This window comes from Ctenopharyngodon idella, chromosome 13 (genome assembly GCF_019924925.1).
Source record: "Ctenopharyngodon idella isolate HZGC_01 chromosome 13, HZGC01, whole genome shotgun sequence".
Lineage (NCBI taxonomy): Eukaryota > Metazoa > Chordata > Actinopteri > Cypriniformes > Xenocyprididae > Ctenopharyngodon > Ctenopharyngodon idella.
The window spans coordinates 10,166,710-10,191,919 of NC_067232.1; the positions used below are offsets into that span (position 1 = coordinate 10,166,710).

At 36.1% G+C, this 25,210-nt stretch overlaps 1 long non-coding RNA gene across 7 annotated transcripts in view; it reads right to left on the reverse strand.

Annotated features, from left to right (window-relative positions):
- LOC127524685 (uncharacterized) overlaps positions 1–25,210 on the reverse strand; it is a 387,968-nt gene that overhangs the window by 127,474 nt on the left and 235,284 nt on the right. For 6 of the 7 annotated variants that reach the window (XR_007933122.1, XR_007933126.1, XR_007933125.1 and 3 more), the window contains one exon: positions 21,311–21,450. The exons of the other annotated variant lie outside the window; for it this stretch is intronic. This is a non-coding gene — a long non-coding RNA (uncharacterized LOC127524685). The remainder of the gene's footprint in view (positions 1–21,310; positions 21,451–25,210) is intronic. 7 annotated transcript variants of the gene reach the window in all.

Consider the following 25,210-nt stretch of genomic DNA (forward strand, 5'->3'; position numbering starts at 1 on the left):
AGAGGACGTCAGTGTGATGTACATATAAGAAGCGTACTAAAATCAAACTCGTTAAATAAATCTGCGAAGCGGGTGGAATTCTTGTCAGGGCACTTTGTAGAGATTAGTAAATCAATTAGAAGTGCTGAGAGCCAGCCATTATAGACAGGAGGTTCAGCAGAGGCAGCAGCCAAGATGGCGGGTGGTGTGGCATGATGCCAATGGGCACATGCAGACACCTGTTACTGCCTGTGTGCATGTAGAGGAAAAGATATTTCAACACTTACAGCGCGTTTCCTGTATGTCGCTACACCTTGCTACAATTATGGGAATTGATACAATTAATATCAATTTATGATCAAAAGTGCCATTTCTTACAATTGCAACTTCATATCTTACAATGTGACTCCATTTAACATTGAAAACTTTATATGCGCAATTACTTTTTAATTTTTTACAGTAAAGTCTCCTATTTTTTAAAAATGTATCACAGTCTAAATATTAAACAGCACAAGTGTTTTCAAAATTGATAAGAAGGAGAATGTTTCTTAAGCACTAAATCAGCATATTAGAATGATTTCTGAAGGATCATGTGACACTGAGGACTGGAGAAATGACTGCTAAAATTCAGCTTTGCCAACACTGGAATAAATTGTATTTTAAAGTATATTAAAATAGGAAACAGTTGTAAATTGTAATCATTTTTCATATTACTCTTTTACTGTTTATTTGATCAAATATATGCAGAACTGCATAAGAGATGCAATAAATGCATAAGAGACTTCTTTTAAAAACATCTTACTAAACTTTTGAATGGTAGTGTATGTGTTACTATACAAAGCTAATGTTAAACTTCCTGTCAACATATATGTATGTATGTATGTATATATATATATATATATATATATATATATAAAGAAGTGTAACAGAAATCACATGATTTACAACTACTTGACAGAGACCCAAAATGTCGACTAGTGGCAGAACTAGTTGATGCAAACTTTACACCATTCATACAGTACAACATCTCAGGACAAAATGTGAACAGTGGCACAGTTTCCTGCCATCTTGAGGTTATCTGACTGCAGCCTTAACCAGTCTAATGATGAGATGATGCCATGTCAGATGCCATTGGATTTTTCACACCATAGGACCGTTGACTGATGGGAGCTGATGTTGTTATGTTGAGCCATGGGCATCAGAGAGGGAAGAAAGGTCACTTGCGATTGTCTGTGACCCAATAAAGAGGCTTTTCACCCTCCAAAGGCTTCACTGATGTGACATTTGGCAGATATGTCCAAACAGGCATATACACAGACACAAACAATTTGACAGCATTCACAGTGACCCTTTAAGCTAGACTGGACATAATTAAGATCATGCTTTGCCCACATAAATAAAAATAACAAACAGGACACAGTTCAATACTATCATACTGGAAGAAACTTCATTGAAGCATAGTTCACCCAAAAATGAAAATTCTGTCATGTATTCCGCATCTTCATGTCGCTCAAACCTTCTGTGGAACACAATCGAAGATATTTTGAAAACAACATTTGACCAAAACAAAAAACAAAACAAAACAAAACAAAAACAAAACCAAAACCAAAACCAAAACAAAACGCTTTCAAGCGAGATCCCCCCTAAATATCTTCTTTGATGTTCCACAGATGAAATAATATCTCAACCACATGCATTTCTGATTTTAACACACTCTTAATTTGGTATTTAACAATATATAGTTACTTCTTTTAAATCTTGTCAGCTAAAAAAAAAAGAGAAAAAAAAGAAAACATGTTGGAAACTATTCCATGCATGTCCCCTGATTCATCCACAATCCTTTGCTCGAGAGGGGCTGAGACTGTTGCGGGGGGATGATGTGGACAGGTTGGCACCAGAAGCATGTCGCGGTTAAGCAGAAATTAAGCTGACATGACCCTGCATAGAGCAGGTAAACAGAAAGCCTGCTTTGCCTGAGGTTACCATATGGCAGCAACACCAGCAAAGCGACCTGGTGGCTTTAGCTTTGCTTGCAGGGGATGTTTTGCTACCTGCTGTCCTTTTTGTTCGGTTTTGCTTTCGTTGCCGTCTCTCAAACTGTGACAGGCCCTGGCTGAGAGCAATGGGTTGTCAGGTTTGGGAAAGAAAAAAAAAAACAAAAAAAAAAAAAACAGGAAGAAAACAGCTACACACTTTACACACATATACCAGAGCAAGTGAAAAGAAGAAAAGAGAAATAGAGGTGGGAAGAGAGCGAGAGAGAGGGAGCGTTCGCAGTGGGTTGCCAGCCATATGGTGTCGGGTCTGTATGCAGGGCTCCTTAAGTGAAATTTCTGGAATGACCCGAGGCGATGAGCAGAGCAGTCTCCGCACGGGGAGACCGGCCTCACTCTAAAACAGTTTCTGCAAATTATTGATGAATTGATGCTTAAACGCTATGGCAGTGATACCTGCACCCACTCCTGACGGTGACTCAGCCTGAAAAGCTTGTTTTCTTTTAAAAAATCGTGTATATTTGCATATGTTTGACTGGTCTGTGTATTTTGTGACACGCCGAAGTACAAAAATGGAAACCTGAGGCAGTTTGGTGTGCATTGATTTTTAGGAAATTAACATAGATATTCATTTAAAAAAAAAAAAAAAACCTGCCCCCCAGCTTCCATGAGTTCTGAAGCGGGGCGTTGTTGAGGAGACATGTGTTGTGATGCCTCAAAGACATGCATAAATTATGAGATGGCGAGAGCCTCTGAATAAGAGAAAATGTTAATTATCAAGATTGTCATTGCCCCCCTTTTCTTTTAAACCCCACCCCCCTTTCTTTTCTTTTCTCTTCTCTTTTTTTGGGTATTGTTAATTAGCCTTATTACAATTCTAATTGGTTGAGTTTTACCCATCATAGTCGATGACAGCATTATGAAGCTATTAAAACAGATCCTCAGTGGGGTGAAAAGTCTAATCAACCAATCACCTCTGATATCTGAGAAATGAACCTTGGAATATTATAATTTTGATCCTTTGTCCTTGTAAAGTGTGCTTACTTCTTTTGTGTTAATTTGAGTGCCGTGTGTTTGTTTAGTTCAAATATGTCTGTTTAAACCCTTGCTTGTCTGAATGGAGTTTTTCTAGAAAATTATCCAAAAATAATTTTTTTCAGATACTGTAATTAAATTATCACTAACTGAAGAGCATGTTTTTGATGCTATACTCATATGTAAACAAAAGTAGAGAGAGAGAGAGAGAGAGAGAGAGAGAGAGAGAGAGAGAGATGTTAGAATAATTCTCTAAGAGTGGAAAGAGTCAGTGGTGCCTATTGGCAGTTCAGGGTAAATTGGTACTGCTGTCTTCCTGCCAGGATCCAGACCATGAACAGAATAAACACCCTCGTTAAACACTGTCAGAAATGCTGACTATTAAGTCAAACCAGACAATGTGCTAATTAGTACATTTGCATATGATCATGCAAATAAAAAAGCTGAACCCAAACCTGTATTTGCATGTAACACAGTTGGGCTCTGTGCTGGAGGCTTGTTGCGGAGCAGAGGAGGTTACCACCGCCATCAGCTCACTGACCAGTTTATACTCACAAAGCATGCATATTTCTTCAGAAACTGCTTTAATGATGAACTAAAAAAAAAGCTATCCAGAAATATTTACTTAATATCTGATTAAGAGACAGATAGACGATAGATAGACAGAGAGACAGATAGACAGACAGATAGATAGATAGATAGATAGATAGATAGATAGATAGATAGATAAAAGTGCAGAGGCTACTATAAATTATCATTTCTTTATTAAAAAGTAATGCAGCAGAGTTAACTTTGAATTAAATTATATTTGCAAGGCATTACTGGAATCATCTAAGTAAATGGTTCAAAATCCCTGAGGAGTCTTGGCTCATGCAGAATAAAAGCACTTTGTTCATTTGAGCATCTCTAAAGGTTAACTCCTCCTGGACAAGAAGAGGAAAGACCAATCTACAGTCCACCAAGTGTTTCCATGCTACATCACATAGAAACAGGGTTGAACTCAAAGGTGCTGGAAATAGTCAGTCATTTTTAACTCCTTATTTTCATTTACTGTACACTTCTAAAGGACAAGAGGTAGGCGATCAGTTCAGCCCACTAACGTATATGTGACACTTAGCTGAGCGTAACCTACTGATAATTCAGGACTGCACCATATAGTTAAAGTCAGGCTTAAAAGCCAGGCATTATTCTTTAAAAGTCCAGCATCCAGTATATTATCTTTAAAAAAGCTACAGAAAATAGCTATAGAAAATCTGTACAAATAATTGCATTTTTCTTAGAAACAAAAATAATTGAGCTTTGAAGCATTCATTCATGATCAGTGAAGAAAGCATGGACTGAAACATCTGCTCTTTGGTCTGTTTTTAAGACATTTTTCAAATGTTTCCACTTTTTGTTAAATTAAAGATACATTTTTGATAGATTGCTTTGGTCTAATATGTTTTTCATTGTGCGGACAATTCTGGCTATTTGGTAAACAAAAATAATTAAATTATATATATAAAATGATAGTGTTTTATTATTAATACTATTCCTTTTAGCAGGATTTAATGCAATATAAATTATGAACTACTCAAGGGGAAAAGAGTGACAAAAATGTGAAGAGGAAGCTATATGTACAACTAATTTTACATTTTAAACATTACACACATTCAAATTCTTCTGTATATCCATCTTAAATAGACATGTAAATAAAGTTATAACCAACATATGGCTATGAAGATAAAACAATAGGTCTAAACAAGCCCCCCTCATTTACACTATATATATTCACTCAGACACAAAGCATGATTAGTACACTATACCATATGTTTGTTTTAATTGCTAGCATTTGATCCAGCTCTCACATGCTCAGGCTGTGGGGCTTTTCATATCATAAAAAACAGTGTGTGACCCTGATTGAGTGAGATAGCTGGAGTCTCAATGTAGCGATCTCAGGTCCAGGCACTCTATCAGTTCAGGGCGCAGCAGTGCTCCGGACTGACACGGAGGACACGGACAGGGCATCGTTGTGATATCAATTCTACTCTAGCTTTTCTCCACACTCACAGAGAGCAGAAAGGCAGCTCGTGTGACCCAGGGGAGGGGTGTTCAATGTCGTCTGCTTGCTCGCTGAGAGCTGATGGCCTCCAATTGAGTGCAGATGCAGGCATATCATTTGAATAAAGAAATACCTCTGATCTATGGTATTATCTTGACAAGACAGCGGATAATCAGCTGCTCTGAGCTCGGCCATTACTGAACTCTTTTGTTTTACTTTTCAGCACAAATCAACCCCTGCCTCTCCCCTGACAGCTCCTATTTTACTTTGCCTCTCTTTTCTTCCTGTCTTCCTTAAGGACAGAAACACAATGTGAGCATAACATGATGGAAGGACAAATTGAGCTTCGCAATTCTGGCTGCCACCTTCAATGTGCAATGAATGTTAAAATAAATAAATATATAAATAGGAGATTCAAGATAATCAGAAACAAATAAATTTTACAAACTAAAGTTGTCAACTTTCAATATTAATTTGACAACAGCCTGAAAAGTGAAATTAACTGATTTTGTGTGTACAAGACTTTCCAGCTGTTTTAGCAACTGATTCAGTAAAAGAATTATGCAAATCGGATAACAACACAAAAACAAAACAAAACACCCCCCACCCTCCCCCTCGAAAAGTGTCTGTTCTCTTCATAAAGTGTGTCTTGGCGGAGGGCGGGACTATATATCCTCCAAATTGACTGCAAACTGACATTCAGATCTGAATCCATATAGTTACAGTAGCAAACTTTAACATTCCATACAGTATGTCACAATAGCCTCCTGGGACCCAGAAAAAAAAAAGTTTTTGAATTTAGTATTTTTTTCACCAATCAATTTTTAGGTTTCAGGATTTTTTTTTAACTAAATTTTGTTTAAAGATGATTCTCAACTGTGTTATGAAAGATAGAACGGAATGAATCGATGTACCATTTTACATGGTTTTCCCATTCAATACAATGCATCTATACACTGAATCTAATTTGCATATTAATGTGTTCTTGGAGCAACATGTAATGAAAAAAGAAGTGTAATAATGGCAGTAAAAATTGGCAAAATGTTCATAATAATATCTAATAATTAATAGGAATATTGATATATAATTCATTTCGCTATTCACTTGTTGTGTCTCCTAAAATAGATAATCATGATAATCATAATTTAAGTCCTGGTGTCCTTTACAGAGGTCGTGTATGAAATCAATGCCCTGTTTTGTAACAAAAAAGTCACATTTTGATTAGACACCCCATAACATTTTCCTAAGATGTTGATTTATAACAAACAATTTTAAAATTAATCCGATTTAAATGATAACTACAAAATATTATCCATAAGAGTTTTAAATGTAATCACTAAATTAATGTCAGTCGTTTTTAAAGACCAAGGAGAAGCTGTTGTCATGGTGAAACTTCCAAACATCCAGGACATCCAGACTTAAAACGGTGGCATGTATGATGTCAGAGAAATTCACTAAAATATAATGTCCACTACAGAGGACACAATTCTATTCCTGGGTCCCAGGAGGATAGGGAAGAAAAGACTATTGCAACTTCTGTTTCTTCTTTAACATTCTGCATTTTTTTTTAGGATTTTTGGATGAGTAGAAAGTTTTAATTTAAATTTAATCTGTCCTTGCTAAATAAAAGTAATAATATATTTAAATAAATAAATAAATAATAATAATAATAAAAAAATATTGACCCCAAACTTTTGAACGGTAGTGTATAAGTATGTATACATACCTGGTTTTAACGCTCTTCTCTAGCATTTGATGAATTACTGCTGTTAGAATCACTAGAAAATGTACACAACTGTCTCTTTTACAATAATGTAATATTTTAAATATAACTTATAAGGCTAAAATTAGCCTAATTTACATAATATATATGATAATATACATAATTAAACATGAGCATAATTTACTAAGTGATTTAAAAAAAATCACTGCAATAAAAATGTTTCGTGAATTTGTCCTTCCCTGTTTACAAAAAGAGTTGCTCTAAAAAAAAAAAAAAAAAAAAAAAAAAAAAAAAGCACTCTTTTGAGCTAAGACCATCTACCATTCTCTCCAACTCTGGAACACAGGAATTAACAAGACAGAAATATTCACAAGTGCACCTGCTATGGTTAGAATCCGTTGATTATGCTTTGTTGTGCAGTAATATACTGAGCTGTAGTCTCAAGTGACATAGGTATCCGGAACACCATAAAAGGGAGACAAAAATAGACACTCCTCTGCTCTTAGTGTGTTTGTGTGTGTGTGTTTGGACATGAGCGAAACAGGGAGGGATCTCTCCACATCGTGAACAGCTTTCCACAGGGCATAGCTGTGCAACCACAGTTCATTTTGGTGGCTGTTCACTGGTTTTTACACACACAAGCACCTCATCATCTGCAAGAGCTCTCCAGATCCCTCCCCTTTTAGATTCCAAAAGTTAAATCTATATTTAATAGGCTTAGAGATTCAGAAATCTAAAGATTTTTCCACTGGCTCAACTGTGCATTGTTTTTGTTTTTCTGTTTTCTCCCTTTGCATTTCTTCCATTTGTTTCTCGTTTGCTCTTTTCATCTCCATCTGTTTCAGGATGCACATATTCTGCACCTACCCCCAGTGTCTTATCGTTTCTTTGCGTTTTCTTTTGCCGTTTTTATTTTTTTTTTTTTTCATCTGTGGTGAAAAATGTTTGAACTGAACGGCTGCTTAAGATGTGGCAGAGATTGAATACGAATTATTCCCCCAATCTTAAAGCAGTGGCCCTATGCATAAATAATAAAACAATACAAAAGGAGTTGTGTATGGAGGAAGCTGTCTATGGTGCCACATGAAAGACGCATGTAGACTCACACGGGGGACTCATGCGCGCTTCACAGAAAAAAAGGGTTTGCCCGAATAATGCATGGGATTACAACAATAAAACACTGTGGCTTCCTTCACCTTCCTTCATAATGATGACACACATTTCTGGGTTCTTCATAAATCTGTGAGCCACGCTCTTGACCCAGCTCTGATGAAGAGCATGTAAGTTGTTGGTGATGGAAGCTTCCACTCTTGACACATTTAGATTCAGAATTCATGAATCAGTTCATTAATAAATTAATAATTTTGAATTTGAATTTTGAATTGGCCATACCGATAGGATGTTGAGTTGGAATAAACGGAAGATGAGTTAACTGAATTACAATTCAAAGATATTCAGCACAGTGCAACATTACATCATTAATTTTGACTAATTGTGAGTATTTATACTCTCACCTGTAGAATTTTTCTTAACTAATGAAACATGTTTCTCTAAACTTTTAATACTGTCAAAACAAATAAGACATTCAAATGTTTTGTTCTACATTGCCAAAATTCCACCGCATTGAGATTTAAAGTAAATAGTAATGTTCATATTAAATAAATACAAATTAATAATAAAATAAATAATTCTGATTTAACACATACATTTAGTTTAGTTATGGAAAAATAACACTTTAAAATGATTTAACACATTAAACACCAATAGTTCATTCATACAGTTGATGGTGACAAACATGATGCATGATGTAGACTATAGAATGCAGTTAAAATGCCCCTAAAATTCAAGATAGTCTATAAGGGCAAAAATGTCCCTGTATGATTTTTTTGTCTCATATATAGGCCTATATATGATATGATATACTTAAGCAATATCACATCACATGAGTAATGAGTGCAATATCACAAGTGAACTTAGTATTGGCTGGCGCTGTTCACATGAGCATCACGATGCATGCGTGTGATGCTGACGCAGGAGCTGGCCAATAATGAGCCAGCATTCTGACGTAGAACCTGGAAGTGCTGCACTGTGTTTACTATGTGAACAACATAGGAGACTGACATGGAAAAGAAGAGATTGTTTAATAAAGTTGTAATTTTTGTTTGTTTTTTTGCGCACAAAAAGTATTCTTGTCGCTTCATAACATTAAGGTTGAACCACTGTAGTCACATGGACTATTTTAACAATGTCTTCTGGGCCTTGGTAATAACATTGCAGTCTATCAGGTCAGAAAGCTCTCGGATTTCAAAAATATCCTAATTTGTGTTCTGAAGATGAACGAAGGTCTTACAGGTTTGGAACGACATAAGGGTGAGTAATTAATGACATTTTTTTTTTTTTTTTTGGGGTGAACTAAACCTTTAATTCCTAAATGAATCAGCTGTTTGAACAAATCAAATGAATGACTCAATGACTTACTCATTTAGACATTTACTACCACCTACTGCCAGTTTTAGTTTCTTGTTTGGAGTATCATTACATTAAAACACACAAACACAAAATAATATTTTAGGGATTGTTTGCCCAAACATGAAAATTCTCTTTATTTAAACTTCTGTTTATTACACTTATTTACACTTTATATACTCACCCTCATGTCATTTCAAAGTGTATGCATTTCTTTCTATTGTAGAACATAAAAGAAAATATTTTGAAGACTGTAACGTGTTTTGGTCTATAAATATATCTAAATACCATTTCAGTTGCAGCTTCTGAAAAAAAAAGAAAAGAAAAGGCTGTTGTAACATAAAAGTTTATAGGTAATGAATTCTAATATGAATAAAATTAAATATTTCTATTATAAAGCTACTTTTTCTAAAGTCTATGAGAAAAATAACCCCAAAAGATAATTACAAGTCATTATTGTGTTAAATAAGAAAAGCAAATTTTAAAAAATTAGAAATTGAAGTTATATTTGAATTCTCTTCCCTTAAATTCAAATTTGATTTTAAATTAGAATTTATAAGGCATTATGGAATAAAAAAGGCATTCTTAATTCAATTCTTAATGCTGCACAAGCCTGATCTAGATAACCCATGGTCAAAGTGCTATGTGATATTGCCATGTGGTGGCACAAGCAGACATCTTGTCTTACTCATTTTCTCAGAGCTGCGTCTGGCATGAACACAGCACTCCTCAGCTGCTGCCTGTCAGCAACCAGCTCAACATGTAACCCCTGACTACCACACCTCTAAGCACTAACAATTTATTTCTCTCACCAAACCCCGTAACAGCGACGGGCCATTTAATTTAGGATCTTTTTTTTTTTTTTTTAGCGCTGGTTTAATAACTATAAACTATACACATTGTCTCTAAGAAATAATGCAACTCCAAAAAATGCGCTCTAAGCATCACCATGGCTTTTGATACTGTCAGTCAAAGCGCTCACTGAACGGGGACGCTCGACTCACTATTTATCATCTCTCCACCTTCCCTTCCACCATTCGTCCTTCCTCGTCGTTGCGTTTTGTTATGAAGTCTGCATGTGTATTAAGAGGGATTTTGTTGTCCCTAGACACCAATTTACATAAAGTGCAAGCCATCATTGGTTCAAGAGAAGCAAATTACTTCCCTGACAAGATCACCCCCACCCCTTTTTATTATTTATTAATTTTTAACGTAGCATGAGCCGAGGTTGTTAAGAGCACTTAACCAGATATGCAAAATATCACTTTTCCATGACCATGATCAATGAGGAGAGGAGTGGGAATGAAAGAGAGCGAGAGAAAGGAGAGAAAGAAAGAAAGCGCTAAGTGATTGAATTAAGTGCTGGGCCAATCATTTAACAATTCCCTGAGGTGCGCTGTGTGAGAAGACTCCTTCTTAAGCCTGTGCTGTAGCGAACCTCGGATAATCATGAACTCCCTACTGCACCAATGCCACCTAAATTCCCAGTCACATACCCTGAAAGCATGAATTTGGGTATTCATGTGACAACAATGCACTAAACACAAGAAAAAAGGACTATAGTACTATTAGAGGTATAGTATCACTTTAATTTCCTTGCTTCATCTTAGCCAGAGTGTGCTTCTCATGACGGTTGAGCCCTGCATCTAAAACCATTTGTCAAACATGCCTTTTCATCGAATTTAAAGTTTCGACCCAGCTGAGAAGAGCGCCGTTAAGGACACTACATTACACAAAAACATATGAGTGAACATTCACAGGCTGCATCCGATGACAGTGATGTTTCAAACATTAGACTTCTTTCGAACTTTGAGTGTCACTTCACACCTGAAACTAGTAGATTTGCATAGCAACTCCATTACAAGTAATTAAACAAGCCAAGTAAATTAAAGTACAATTAAAATGTGAGAGTCCTTACTCTGTCATAGTTAGAAATGACTAGACACCAGCACATCTGTGACCTTGAGTTGAATGCTAGAGACTGATAATAAAGAGGAAAAAATATCTTGGGGGAGATCATTCATTTTCTCACATTAGCTTTTTGATGAAGCTCTTGATGAAGCTTGAATGTTCTTTTCTTGTCTCATCTGGCACCACGTGTAATGTAGCATTTTTGGGAATTAATGCAACTCACTAAGTAAGATCCAGGGCCTATTGTAGTTCAAATGTTATTCTTCTTCGTCACGTCTATGAACAATTCTCGGTCATTGTGGTTGACTGTAATAAGAAGAACTTTGATGAAAGATGTTAATACATTTCTTCATTATGGAACAGCAGTTTCACATGGCTGCATTTGAAATTCAGTAATCTGACACGTACAATGGGGTCCAAATATTCACTAGTGAAAATGCTTATATTTTACATTTTCACATGATCTGACAATGTTCAAAGACTGTTTTTGAACTTTTGTATAAAAAAGTTAACGTGATCAACATCATAAATTTACTTGCACTTGATTAGTGGCCTAGAAAAAGCACAGAATCTTAAAAAAAAAATCTTATTTTCTTAAATATTTATTGGACATAGTAACTTTGTTTTACAATTTCAAAATCTGAAATTTAAATTTCAGATTTTCAATATGCACCATTGTATATTTTATGTAAACACACATAAACATACACACATTACTCTTCACAAGTTTTACTTAAAGCTGCAGTCCATAAGTTTTGCCTCTTTGTCGCCATCTCTGTTTGAAACCTGCAATTTCAGTTATTTGCGGAATTATCATCTTTACGTGGGTTGTGCATCGACACGGCTCCTCAGCGTGGATTCTTTGAGGAGAATGTGTGGCTGTCAGTCACCGCACCAGTGGATACTGTACAGGTACTTCGGAATCAAAGATTGTAGTCTTGGAAGTATGACCAAAATAAGAATTTTCACCGGAGAATGTCATCTGAAAAAGTAACAAATCTGCCACTTTTGTTCTGACCAACTAAGAAAAAAAAGCATTACAATAAATTGCGCTACCAATGGTGATTAAATCTAACGATCACTTAGCTCATATCACATCAAACTGTGCAAATTATTATTATTGTTATATTTGTTCTCAAATTGTTAATGTTAACAACATCAGCATTGCGTGACTGTGTATTTAGTGTGTATTAGCGTTACCTGTAGATTTCAATTTCTGTACAGTCTAATCTCTAATTGTCCATTTGTCATTCCATACAATCCGCCATCAGAATGATAAGTTTAATTATTCCAGCTGCTGTGAGAAAAGGAGTTGTCGAAATGACGCAAAGATGATCAGCGGCATCCTCGAATTTCTTGTGGAAACCTACCAGTACCACCCGAATTATAAAACATTATTACAAGCTTACCGTTGTGAATCGGGCTAAGGTAAAGAGATCATTTTGGACACTGGCTGGTTATGTACTTGCTCAAAAATTGATTTTGGATCATTTTTAACCAAAACAAGTTACGGACAGCAGCTTTAATATATGCTATTTATTTCTATACAATACAAATATATGAGTAAATAATGTGTAGAAGTAATTTGCATATTAAATTAATCTTAGGAATAATATTCCACAGTCATACATAATAGTTTTTCCTGGATCTGTGTGTCGATCTATTAAAGTGTCTACAAGCAACACATTGCCAGGTGAAACAACAGTCTATTTTTGTTCACTTAGATTATGTGCCATTGCATCCACATGTTTGATTTGATCTCCAGAAAAAACAGTGCAGAGGTCTGGTTTTAATAATAACAAACCCTCCCAACATGATGGCATCTTATGCTGCTTTCATGTGTGGACATTGAAGCCAAGTTTGGACGGGACGTTCAAGACCGCTTCACATGTTTTCCTATAAAGTTACACCCCAGCCCCAAACCAGTCTTTGTAAAATGCACCCAGTCTAGACTATTAAGTTGAAGCGCCCCATTCCAGAGCTTTCTTCCCCACAGACATCCAGGAAAGCTCTCTAAATAAGCACATTTCTTGTCAGTTTTGACACTGATGTCTCGTTTTCTGAGGCTGAGCGAGGAGGAGGAGAAGCCTGTAAATTCAGCATTCGCCTGGGGCCTCTGTGAACACATCTTTCAATGGTCACCTTGTGTTATTAGCAGTGTATGGGTGTTTGGTAACAGAGCTTATGGGCATATTTCACGGCAGAGTGTTCCCATAACCACGTAAAGCAATGTTTTAAAATTACGCAGCAATTATACAAGCCTGTGAAACATTTGTAAAGGTTTGTGTCTGGGTACAATTCTATAGCGTTCACATCCAAGGGACATCAGAGGACTGTGTGAATTATAAAAAAAAAAAAAAAAAAACGAACTATCAAATCTTAGCATCATTAATAATAAAGTGACTTCTGAATGTCCCAAGAACAATGGCATTGTGTGTGGAAGTTAAGACAAATTCTTTCCTTTTTCTCTCTGTGACGCTCCTCTATCTATTAATATTCACATCTCTCTTTTTTTTCCTGCTAATGTGATTTTTAATCAGGGACTGGAGCTAAGCAATGTAATCTTAAAAAATTATTAAACAGACTTTTACAACCAAGGCCTCTTGATCTCGCTCTGATCAATTGCACAAAAACTGTTGTTATAACGAGAGCGATAAAAATCAAGGGCGAGTTTTTTTATGCACTGAAGTTTTGGAGTTATCTGTTCACAAATACGAAAGGAAATCTACTTCAACTTCTTGTTGAAATGGATATTGTATTGCTCAAAGGCTGATGAATGCAGATTGAACTTCTCATTTTTATCACAAGATATAAGCGAACAGTTCCTGTTTTAATCTTAATGAATTAAGCATAAAAGAACAATCTCGCCTGATAACATTTAAATGCATAATTCTATCTCTATATAGGATAAGGCCTTTACAAATATCCCATACATTTTGTTCTGCTATGGTTCTGGGAGGTCTTGAAGTGTCCACTTCAATAAACATCGAGGCATCCTCTCAGTCACCGTGCAGAAATCCGTATCCAAAAACACAGAGCCGAAGGGAGACAGTGCGATTCAAAGCCTTTGGTCTTTGTCAGCGTCTGGTTTTTCCCAGGATTGGCTAATGATAGTGGCTCCAGTGAGTCATCTTTGGGAATGATGATCAAAGCCAAATTAAGTCTGACTTTTATGCAAAATGTAATATGTAAGCCTCCAGCAATGTCTTCGCTATTGATTTTTTTTTCTTTCCCTCTCTCCATTTTTATCCAAGCACAATACACAGTGTGAAATTCGAAGAAAAGGGTTCTCTCCGCAAAAACGATTGGGGTATCCGGAGTTCTGCCTGTTTGCATTTAGAGTCAATTTCAAATATAAATGGTCATGTTAGAATAAAGTATGCCATTCTGTATTTAGATTTGGCACACAGGAGAAAAGATGGTAAAATATGTCACGAAACCACTCACAAATTGTGTTTCAAAAGACTAAACTCGTATTACTAGTACAAGTAATAATGGCTCATTCTGGGTAAAATAAATAAATAAAGTTGTATGACGATCTCACACACACACAGTCCAGTCTTCAGAATTCATTATAATATATACTGTATATATATAGTGCTTAGTTCATTCTTTGAGCGTTACTATGTAAAGATAAGTCCAATTGTCCCAAAATGACTCTCATTTGTATTTGATTAGTGCTGTTTACTAGTTGTTTTGTTTTCCCTGCAACAAAAGTACTGAATAAGTCTAGCTCATACTTATAAATAAAACACAGCAATGCAGAAACCAACTAAATCATACAGTGTGTAAAAATTGCCTTTCTTGACAGGAAATAACGCTCCAGGAACCATGTAATTCAATAGACAACTCAAATGCAACTCTATGAGTGGCTCAGAGCTGTTTATTTGCAATAAAAACAGCCACTGTAATAACCCCAAATAAGTCAGAGTAACAGTAAAAGCTCATCTTACATGCCGCGTTTTCATAGACTCAGTGATCTAGGGGCTAACACTTTATCTTGAGAACCTGTGCAAAGAGCACTGTACTGCTGATCCAAACAGGCGCACCTGGAGCCCAAACAAAACCCGAACACCTGCCCACTCAACCTGTGCACGCGGCCCCTTTTCTCAGTGTGAACCGTGTGCCAAACCCCCCCCCCCCACTGTGAATTCAATGGAAATCCTCTTCAGTGTACGCTCTGTAATACCTTTATGGTTAAAACTCCAACTTGAAATGAAATATTGGATGGTATTGATTGATTTCTGCTGGTGCCGAATGATGATTAACTGATATGGTTATATATTAAAACCATGAATGCTTTCTTCAGGAAGGAAATGAATGCACAGTGTCTCCTCAAAAAAAACAAAACAAAAACAACAACAACAACAACAACAACAACAACAACAACAACAAAAAACTGGCATGTGGAAAATATTGAACAGTCTAAAAGTAAAACAAAATAAATATTATGAAATATGACCCGAAATTGTGTGCAAACCACTCATTTTTCCTAAACAACACTGTCCAACAGCAACATGGATAAAGTTTCAGATGGAGACAGCATCTCTCTTTCTTGAGCTCATTGAGTTTTCATTCCTAAAGCTGTCGTGAGTGTGAAGTGCAACAACAAAATCCAGGGTAAAAGTCATTTCAGAGTAGAAGGTACCTCCTTTTAGCATAATGATTGGCTAATATTTGGTTGATATAGTATTCACAATGAATGCAAATCCGCACTAATGGGTCAAACTGGTGGAAAGAGAAGAACCACAAAGTACACTCAACCAAAAAATATCACCACTTACGGTAATGTCCAAATCAAAATTAACTTGAAATTGTCTGTGCCGATAGCCTCGTGGGCAGCACGACAACATATAGTGCCTTTGCGCTTCCCGGCTCATGGACCTTTCCCAATCCCACTCCCTCTCTCTCCCACCTCGCTTCCTGTCTACTCTATACTATCCTATTATAATAAAAAGCCAAAAATCCCCCCCCCCCAAAAAAGAACTTGAAATGTATATGTCAAAATAATATGTCTTTTATTACTAAAAATACTACTACTACTACTACTACTACTAATAATAATTCAATATATTAGAAATGTATTTATTATAAAAAAAAAAAACTTAAATGATAAAATTATATTTAGTAATTTATTTAAATTAATTACATTACTAATAAATGAAAAACAACAACAGTAATAAAATGTTGGTTAATGTATTACTGTAATTATTTTTGAAACATTGTTTAAAAAAGATTAAAAATGCTTGATGTGACAGAGTATGTTAATATAAACATACAAAAAACGTATATTTTCATGGATAGTTTAAGGTAAAAATATGTCCCACAAAATGTAACTGGAACACTTACAATAGAGAAAAAAAAAAAAAAAACACTCAAATGCAGAAAGGGGAATGTGCCTCCTAATTTCAGAAGTCCACCACATGCCACTGATTAAAATCACATCTAGGTATAGAGTAATGGTTTTGAGGGTTTGCACTTGTAGTATTGCTGCATTTCTTTGAGAGACTGCAAATCACCGCCTGCATCCATACACATCCTGAATAAAAACCCTTTTATATTCTCAAAAGCACTTCCATTTTCTAAGAGCTCCATTCTGTTGGCTCTGTGCATGGATGATGGTGACAAACCTTTAATTTCCCTTGACAAGCTGTCGACAGCCTCCTTATGGAGGACAGGTGACTTTTCAGAAGGTTATTCATGTAATTGTTTATTTATCATCATCTTTCTGCTGAGAAATCCTTCGCTCTCTCTCTCTCTTCTCTCTTTTTCTATGTTCCTGCTTACATATAGGAATGTCTCTTTAACTAACATTGGCTTTAAAAGAAGTCCTTCGCTTTGAAAACTGAAAGAACCCACCTAAGGCAGCCAATAAGACGAAAACAGTGCATTCTTGCTGTTGAAAGGCCTGATTAGAGGACACAGGGACACATCTCTCTCAGGTTTCAAACTGACCTCTAATCTGCCCACAAACACCATTCGAGCTTCTAAAGAGAGTAACAATCATTGTTACCAGTCGGTGAATATAAGGTGGATGCAAGGGACATTTCCACAATCTGTTTGTGTGTGTGTGTAGTACAGTAAATCATGTTTGTCAGAAATGATGCTGACAGCCTTTGATGCAGCCTGAGTCTGAGTTGGCATAGAAGCCATTTTGTGGCTTGCCATCCTGTAGCCATATGCATAATGCGTGTTTAATGTGATTTGCCCAGGTTTATCTGGCACTGGGCTGGGCCTGATTGCCGCTCGCGTTCCTGCATACTCTTAAGGATGTCTCTTTAGAACTGTCCAGACACATAAAGTCCCGTTTCATAAGCCCCTCTTTGCATCTCCACCAACCGCCTTAAGTACTTTGAAGAGTCTTAGTGTGCACTTCACAAATTTTCACACAGGGAGCTGTCAAAAAATCAAGCTTTCCCATTCTTTAACATCTTTTCCCCCCGATTCCTCCCAAAGCCTTTCCAACTTCGCATCAGGTTTGGCTAATACTTTTTTAAAGCATGTTTCCACAAGATTTATCACACAAACTTTGACGAATCAGCACTCCATTAAACTCGAAGTTTGAAGGCAAACACTTGTCCTCCAGGTTTTTTTTAAGGCTATGAGAAGGGATACATGAGGTAAAAATAACAGATCTGTGCTTGAATTCAAACCACCTCGACCTCTTCATTTTTAAAAAATACAGTACGTATCAGCAAAACAGCAACACGGCCCTGTGCGCACACCATTGTGCATGTCTGTGATCATCTAAAGAAGTTTCGCTGCTGAGCTTTTCGTTTATGCAGAAGTTTCCAACTCTTCAGGGTGCCACGGGTCTTGTCTCTCCCCCCGTTCTCCATCCTCTAGTTTTTAATTCTCCTTTTCTTTTTCTTCAACTCCTTTCCCTTTGCTCACACACGGAAGAGCATCATCTTTGCACATATAGCACTGGGTATGATGAGGGATTCAAGTAATACAAGCATCTGCTCAGGGCTTTTGTGTTCAAAAGATTCAATTAAAAAATAATTACCAAAAGATTAGTAGTAGTCGAACATGACTGTACTGTTTGAATTGATGTTTCTTTTCATGTGGTTTAATAATAGAATGCTTTCTTAATTAAGAAAAAAGGACCGCTGCAGTGCACCCTGACTGAATAAAAGTTTGTTTGATGTGTTGTAAAATTAAATATTTTTTTGATCTAACAAATTAATTTTCCCCCCTTTTTCCCTTTTTCACTAGCAGGAGATAAAGACAATTTAATTTAGATACCAATGGCTAGAACAAACCATTCCCTGAGCTTCGGTCAACGAACGAGCTATAAAACCAAGCCCAGAACAATTAATTGCTATGGTGTTCATCTACAGCGCGGGGTTAGCGACGCACGGACGTGATAGAGCATATACGACGGGTAATGATATCGGGAGAGAGAATCCGACGGAATTTTCTCCTTAAATTACCTTCTCAGTGGTGTCCCACACCGTGCGGCTAATGCACAGCTTACAAATCCCACGCGTGTATGCAAACACAGCGGGAATCTCCCGCGCTGCCGTAATTATCCCGCCATTTTAATCTCTGATGGCCTTATGTGAGATTACACACGTTGGAGCATGTATCAATGCTCTGACTCGGGCTCTGCTACACCTCACAGAGCGAAACTGAGCATATTCATGAAGCTGGGCTGCAGCGGTGTGTCTGATTCGTGGACAAATTTTTCTTTTGAGTCTGATCTTTTTAATGAATCGCTTCAACCGGTTTATAAAGAAAACATTCAAATAGGAATTGGTTCAAATGGAATTGGAATTGGTTCAATGACTTTTTGGAAATGTCTGACTCATAATGATCAACGAGAACTGATAAGAGTGCTGATACTATGAACATTTATTGTAAACCAAGAAATAAAAGGAGAGAAAAGAACAGTAAGTTACTTTAATAGCATAATATGTAAACAAACACTTGAAATACAGTATCATTCAAAAGTTTGGGATAAGTTTTTTTTTTTTTTAATTTACTTGGTAACACTTTATTTTGATGGTCCACTTTAGACATTCTACTAACTATAAGTAACTTTGCAACTACATGTGAACTGACTCTCATAAGAGTAGCCTATTAGATGACTGGTTAATATCTGCTGAACACTTTATTTTGATGCTCCCTCAACAGACATTCTACTGACTATAAGTAACTTTGCAGCTACGTCTACTGACCCAAACCCTAACACCTAACCCTAACAATCAACTAACAGTCTACAACAGTCAACTAATACTCTAATGAGAGTTGCAAAGTTACTTATAGTTAGTAGAATGTCTAAAGTGGACCATCAAATTAAAGTGTTACCATGAACTTTTCAGCAAGGATGCATTTAAATTGATCAAAAGCAACTCTAAAGACATTTCTATTCCAAATAAGTGCTGTTCTTATGAACTTTCTATTCATCAAATAATCCTAAAAAACATATATCACAGTTTCTACAAAACATATTAAAGGGGTCATATAATACCACTTTTACAAGATGTAAAATAAGTCTCTGATGTCCCCAGAGTGTGTATGTGAAGTTTTAGCTCAAAACACCCCACAGATTATTTTTTTATAGCATGTTACATTTGTCACTTTTTGAGGGTGAGCAAAAATGCTCAGTTTTTGTGCATGTCCCTTTAAATGCAAATGAGCTGCTGCTCCCAAGAAGAGGGCGGAGTTTCAAGAGCTTGTGTTTTACAGTCTATGGTTAGCAGCTCCGATTACCTCATGCAGACTCACTAAAAATGTCAGAAAATGTTCAGCCTTTTATGTTCAAACCGGAGTCAGACAATGATGGAGAGACTCAAGAAGAAGTGACAACATTTTGAATGCAACAGGACACTTCTGAACGGTTAGTTGATGAATTTATGTAGCTGATGTGGAGTTAATTATCTTAAAGACATTGATTAGCATATTCTGTCATGATAATATAAATCGCTCGTGTGGGAACTGCTGCTAACAGAGCCAGAGAATATATGCTGCATGAAGATAGAACAGGTATAGTTTAGTTTAATTACGGTTAAAACTTATTTTGTCATCTTGCTTTTATGACATGCTATTGCATTTGTGTCATGTACTGTATTGCAATAACATGGCATCACCCCTTTGTTGCATGTTCTTGGGGGCAAGGTCTAAAGTGATGTCACTAACCTGGGAAGAAGCTTGTTGGAGTCCCTACCAGCTGTTTGCTTGTAGTCCTTAAAAAGCGATTTCTGTAAAAGAAAATATCTCCCTTTGCATTGAACTTTGAGCGTCGTAACTTTGCAGACCTTGTTTATGCTCAAACAGCAACATTACATACTAACTAAAGTTAAAAAAGTAAAATCATAATCAACCACCCCTTTAAGCAGCACAACTGTTATAATAATATAATAGGAAATAATAGGAAATGTCTCTTGAGCACCAAATCAGTATATTAGAATGATTTCTGAAGGATCATGTGACAGTGAAGACTGGATTAATGGATGCTGAAAATTCAGCTTTACCATCACATAAAATACATTAAAAAAAATTTGTAAAAAAAAGTTTTTGAAAACTATAATAATATTTTACAATATTTCTGTTTTTACTGTATTTTGATCTTACCTCGAACTTTTGTTTATAACTTCAGTTATACAAAGCTGGTTTTAATAAAAAAAAAACAAATAAAAAAAAAACCATTTTATTTAAACATACAGAAAAAAAAAGTTTCATCATGTTTAAATAATTGCTTTTTAATAAAAAAAATAATAAAAAAACTGCTGATGAAAATTAATATTAGTATTGTTAATTTCAATACAAATCAAATGAAACATAATTATCACCAATATGTGCCTAGATGTTCGATATTTTTGAGCATATAAAAGGCCACGCCAGGATGTCGTGGACCAGATCATGTGGTGAAGCACAGATGTAAAAGAATCAATAAATCATTTCTGAACCAGTTAAATGAAACAAGCAGTTTGAAAGTCTGAACCACAAATTCACAGAAATTAGCCAGACTTCCCTTCACTACTAGGCTAGGCCTACTGTTAGTCCATGTTAGTTCCATGCTTCAGAGTGCCACACACACACACACACACACACACACACACACACACACACACACACAGACAGACACAGACACACACAGACACACACACCAAATCCCTCCCTCTCTCTCTCTCTCTCTCTGTCTGCTCTCCTCACCTCTAATCCACACTGGAGCTGGGGCTGTCAGAATCCCCGCTAACTGTCACACCGCTGACCACTTCATCTGCACCCCCACAGACGCACAGGCCCGACTCCGTTTGACCGGACACTGACCTCAGCCAAGTTCAGCTGGGAACCTTCATGGAGAGGAATAGCGAAGAAAAGAGACAAACAGAGAGAGAGAGAGAGAGAGAGAGAGAGAGAGAGAGAGAGAGAGAGAGAGAGAAAGAGAGACATAAAACAGGTCTGTGACAAATCAAATAGCCTCTGAGCTCAAGGCCCTGTGCTTGCTTTGCTGCCTCATAACCTTATTTGTTCTGAATATCGCAGAATAATAAATGATTTCTGTCACACTTTTCAAACACCCGTGCAACTTGCACGCCGTGTGTATGTTGGATAATGTACACAGAGGGGCCTATCTGGAAGGAAAAGGAGTTTAGCAGAAGAGAGAGAGAGAGAGAGAAGAGAGGCTAAACATGGGATATATTCGACTGTCATAAAAAAGAGTTCAAATTATAGAAGGAAATATCATGTTTGCATAAAAAAGGCCTTTGCAAAAGGGAATGAGAATGAAAGCACTTCATGCCTTCAGAGATTGCAGCTACGCTGTCAGTGTTTTCGTTTTTGTTTATACTACATTATTACATCACTGGCAGAGCTCATATGCACAGCTCCCATTGGTTTATCTTCAGTAGCATGTAGACAAAATCATTATGAATGTGATTCAAAAAGCAATCCTTTAGAGACTTTAGAAACATTTTCGGTGACTTTATATGGATCAACTATAAACTTATTAAACTTATAATAATAATAATTATTATTATTATTTTCTTCTTGTAGCTGATGCTAACCAGTGTTATTTTAGTATTATAGTATTTATTAATATTTTGAATAGCTTTTATTTATAATAAAAGCTTTTATTTTTTTTATTTTAGTACTTCTACTTCAACTTGCCAATGTAACATTTCTCATTTTCATTTAGGGTTTATATATATATATATATATATATATATATATATATATATATATATTATATAGTCAAACCAAAATGTATTCAGTCACCTTGAACATTTCATTCACTATTACAGTTTATTCACTATAGTTAAAAAAAAAAAAAGGTAATAAAATATGACAAGATCTCAGAGTTAAACTGTGTCAGAAAAAAAAAAAAAAAAAAAAATCTTAATAATGTCAGATAACACTTAAGCAAAACATGGTCAGGTCAAAATGTCTGAATAATTTTTGGTCCCAAATTTTTATCAATTTTACTGGTAGTCCACTGTATGAAGAATTTTTGGGTATAATATGTTACAGTTTACTTTATTTTGCTATCCTCACTTACATAAATGAACTATAGTGTCATGCACCCACTAGTAAAAAAATCTAAAAAAAAAAATTATATCTAGTGTCTGAATAATTTTTGGTTTGACTGTATATATATATATATATATATATATATATATATACACACAACATTAATATTTATATTTTATTTAATTTCAGCTTTATTTCAATTAACTAAATGTACTATATTTTACAATAAAAACACTGATGCAATTATTAACCGATCATTGACTTGCATTTAACTACAGAAACCGCACTTTGGTTTGTTTACCCGGTTCATAACAGCAGTTTAAGGTTCAAGGTGACCCGAGCTGTTCTTTGTTAGTGTGGTTTTAACGTATACAAGAAGCTGCTCTGAATGTTAATTATGCCTGACAAATCTCAAAAATATATAAAAGAATGAAACAAGTTTCTCCTTTTTTGGGGATTAATAAAATGTTCTTGGCGTTCTTTATCTTTGAATTATCCGCCTTTGTCTACTTTGACTGTCCCTGAATATTCAAGAAATGAATGTTGGCAGAGAGAAGAAAAGATATTAATTAAGAGTAGATTCTGCATTGACTCAGACTTGTACATAAGACAAAAGGTTAAGTAAATGCCAGGGCTGCTATGTCACCTCAAACAATGAGTATTAGCTTTGGAATCATTAATGTCTGCTGAGAAAACACAGTCAAATTGGAGTCTTGATTGCCAGAAAATGTGAGGCCAGGGCTGTTTCATTTCAATCTATAGTTAAATTAGCCTCCGACAGCGGGTTGAAAACACACAATTAACTGAGCTAGGTGGGGCGTAGGGGAACAGCACCTCTAATGCACCGCTAGATTGAGATTGAGCCAGGCTTCCAAATAAGAAACATCTCATCGGCTTTACAAATCAAAGAAGGGGCTCCCAGGCTCCTAGCCATCTAACCCCGCTGATGCCCACCGGTATGAACTCATTGTCAGGGGCTGACTCTCTCAGGACCCTTGATGGAGATGAATTTTGGTCAAAACATTGGATTTCTGTGCATTTTTACATGTACAACTCATCGAATAACCAAACAGCATTATGCTACAAAGACAAGGTAGTGCGCTGTCTCCGAAAAAAGGGATGAACATGACAGAGAGTGAGATGGAACAAATAAACAAATGAGCAGGATGTAAATATATAAATAAATGGTTGAGGTGCTCTGAAGATTTCCCTCTTTAAACTGATAGAAATTGCAGAGGCATTTGAGCAGTGCAGAGGTAGCGTTTCCAAGCATATGGCGTTTTAATTCCTGTTTGTCTCATCTGGGTAACTCCGGCCCAGCAAATCTCCGACACCATCCAGGGAAATATCCGAAGAAGTGAATGCTTAAGAACAAAGGGCTTCAATTTCCTCTGTAATGGGGGTTTCATTCACCATATTTTCCACAGAATTATGAAACAGAGAATTCGGTTCGCTCGCTGATTTATTTGCAGTTATCATCTCTGCCTGTCTTTTCTCTCTCCGCAATAGGAAAATTAACAGACATTTCAAAAGTGTCGTCTTTCCACAAAACTGCTCCATCAATAAAGCGCACAAATAACCCAACATTTCGCTCGTGACACCAAACACGAGACCGTCCTGAACAAGCGGCGTGTTCATTTTTAATCATGAGTCGCCTTTGTGGCTGTTGACAGCTAGTGAAGTATGACTAATAAGAGCGGTGTTGTTGCTTCCCCGCTGAGGTGGAATGGTCTCTTCAGACACAGAGCCCTGTAGATCATAATAAATTTCATTGCGGGATGGCTAATAATCTCACTGTTTCACTTTGGTGGCAATCACAGCTACTACAACGCGTCATGATTCACCAATTAAGAGGCCATATTTCTTCAGGCTGCCAGTGCAAATGGACAGCAAGTGTTGGTGAAGTCAATAGACGCTAAGCTGAGCTCAGTTTCTCACTCGCTGTAGCGTCTAGCTTCAGATAAACATAAATCCTGTGAAATTTAAGTAGAAATTTATAAATATATTATTTATACACACACATACACATATGTATATAACTTATATGCTATTTTTGTTAAACTCCCAGCTTTCAAACTGCCATTTTTAAGACAAAATTCAAACTGTTTTGAGACTAACATGGTGTGACAGTTAAAAATGGCAGCACAGCGTATCCGTTAACCATTTATCTCTTTTGCTTTACTATTAGTTAAGGCATGAAAAAATTAAACATCAGAGTGTGTGCTGAAAGAAAAAAAAAAAAAAAAAAAAACCTCACTGAAATGTATTATCTCTCAAGTAATCTCCCAATCAGTGTTTCAGCTGTGTAAAAATATCAATAAAACAGCTTGTGAACAACAAGTCATTCAGTGTCCATTGATACAAACAATTTGTATCACTCCGCTTGTTTCTGCCGGATCTATACTGTGGCAGAATTTCTCACAGTGAGCGTCAATGGCGAAGGAGTAATCCCACTATAATTTTACAAAATACTACTGTTATACTACAAATACTACTGTTTTATTTATGCGGTTAGTGTTATAAATACACTAACTGTAGTTTTCAGAGGTTTTTTTTTAGGTGAGAATGTAATTGTTTAGACTT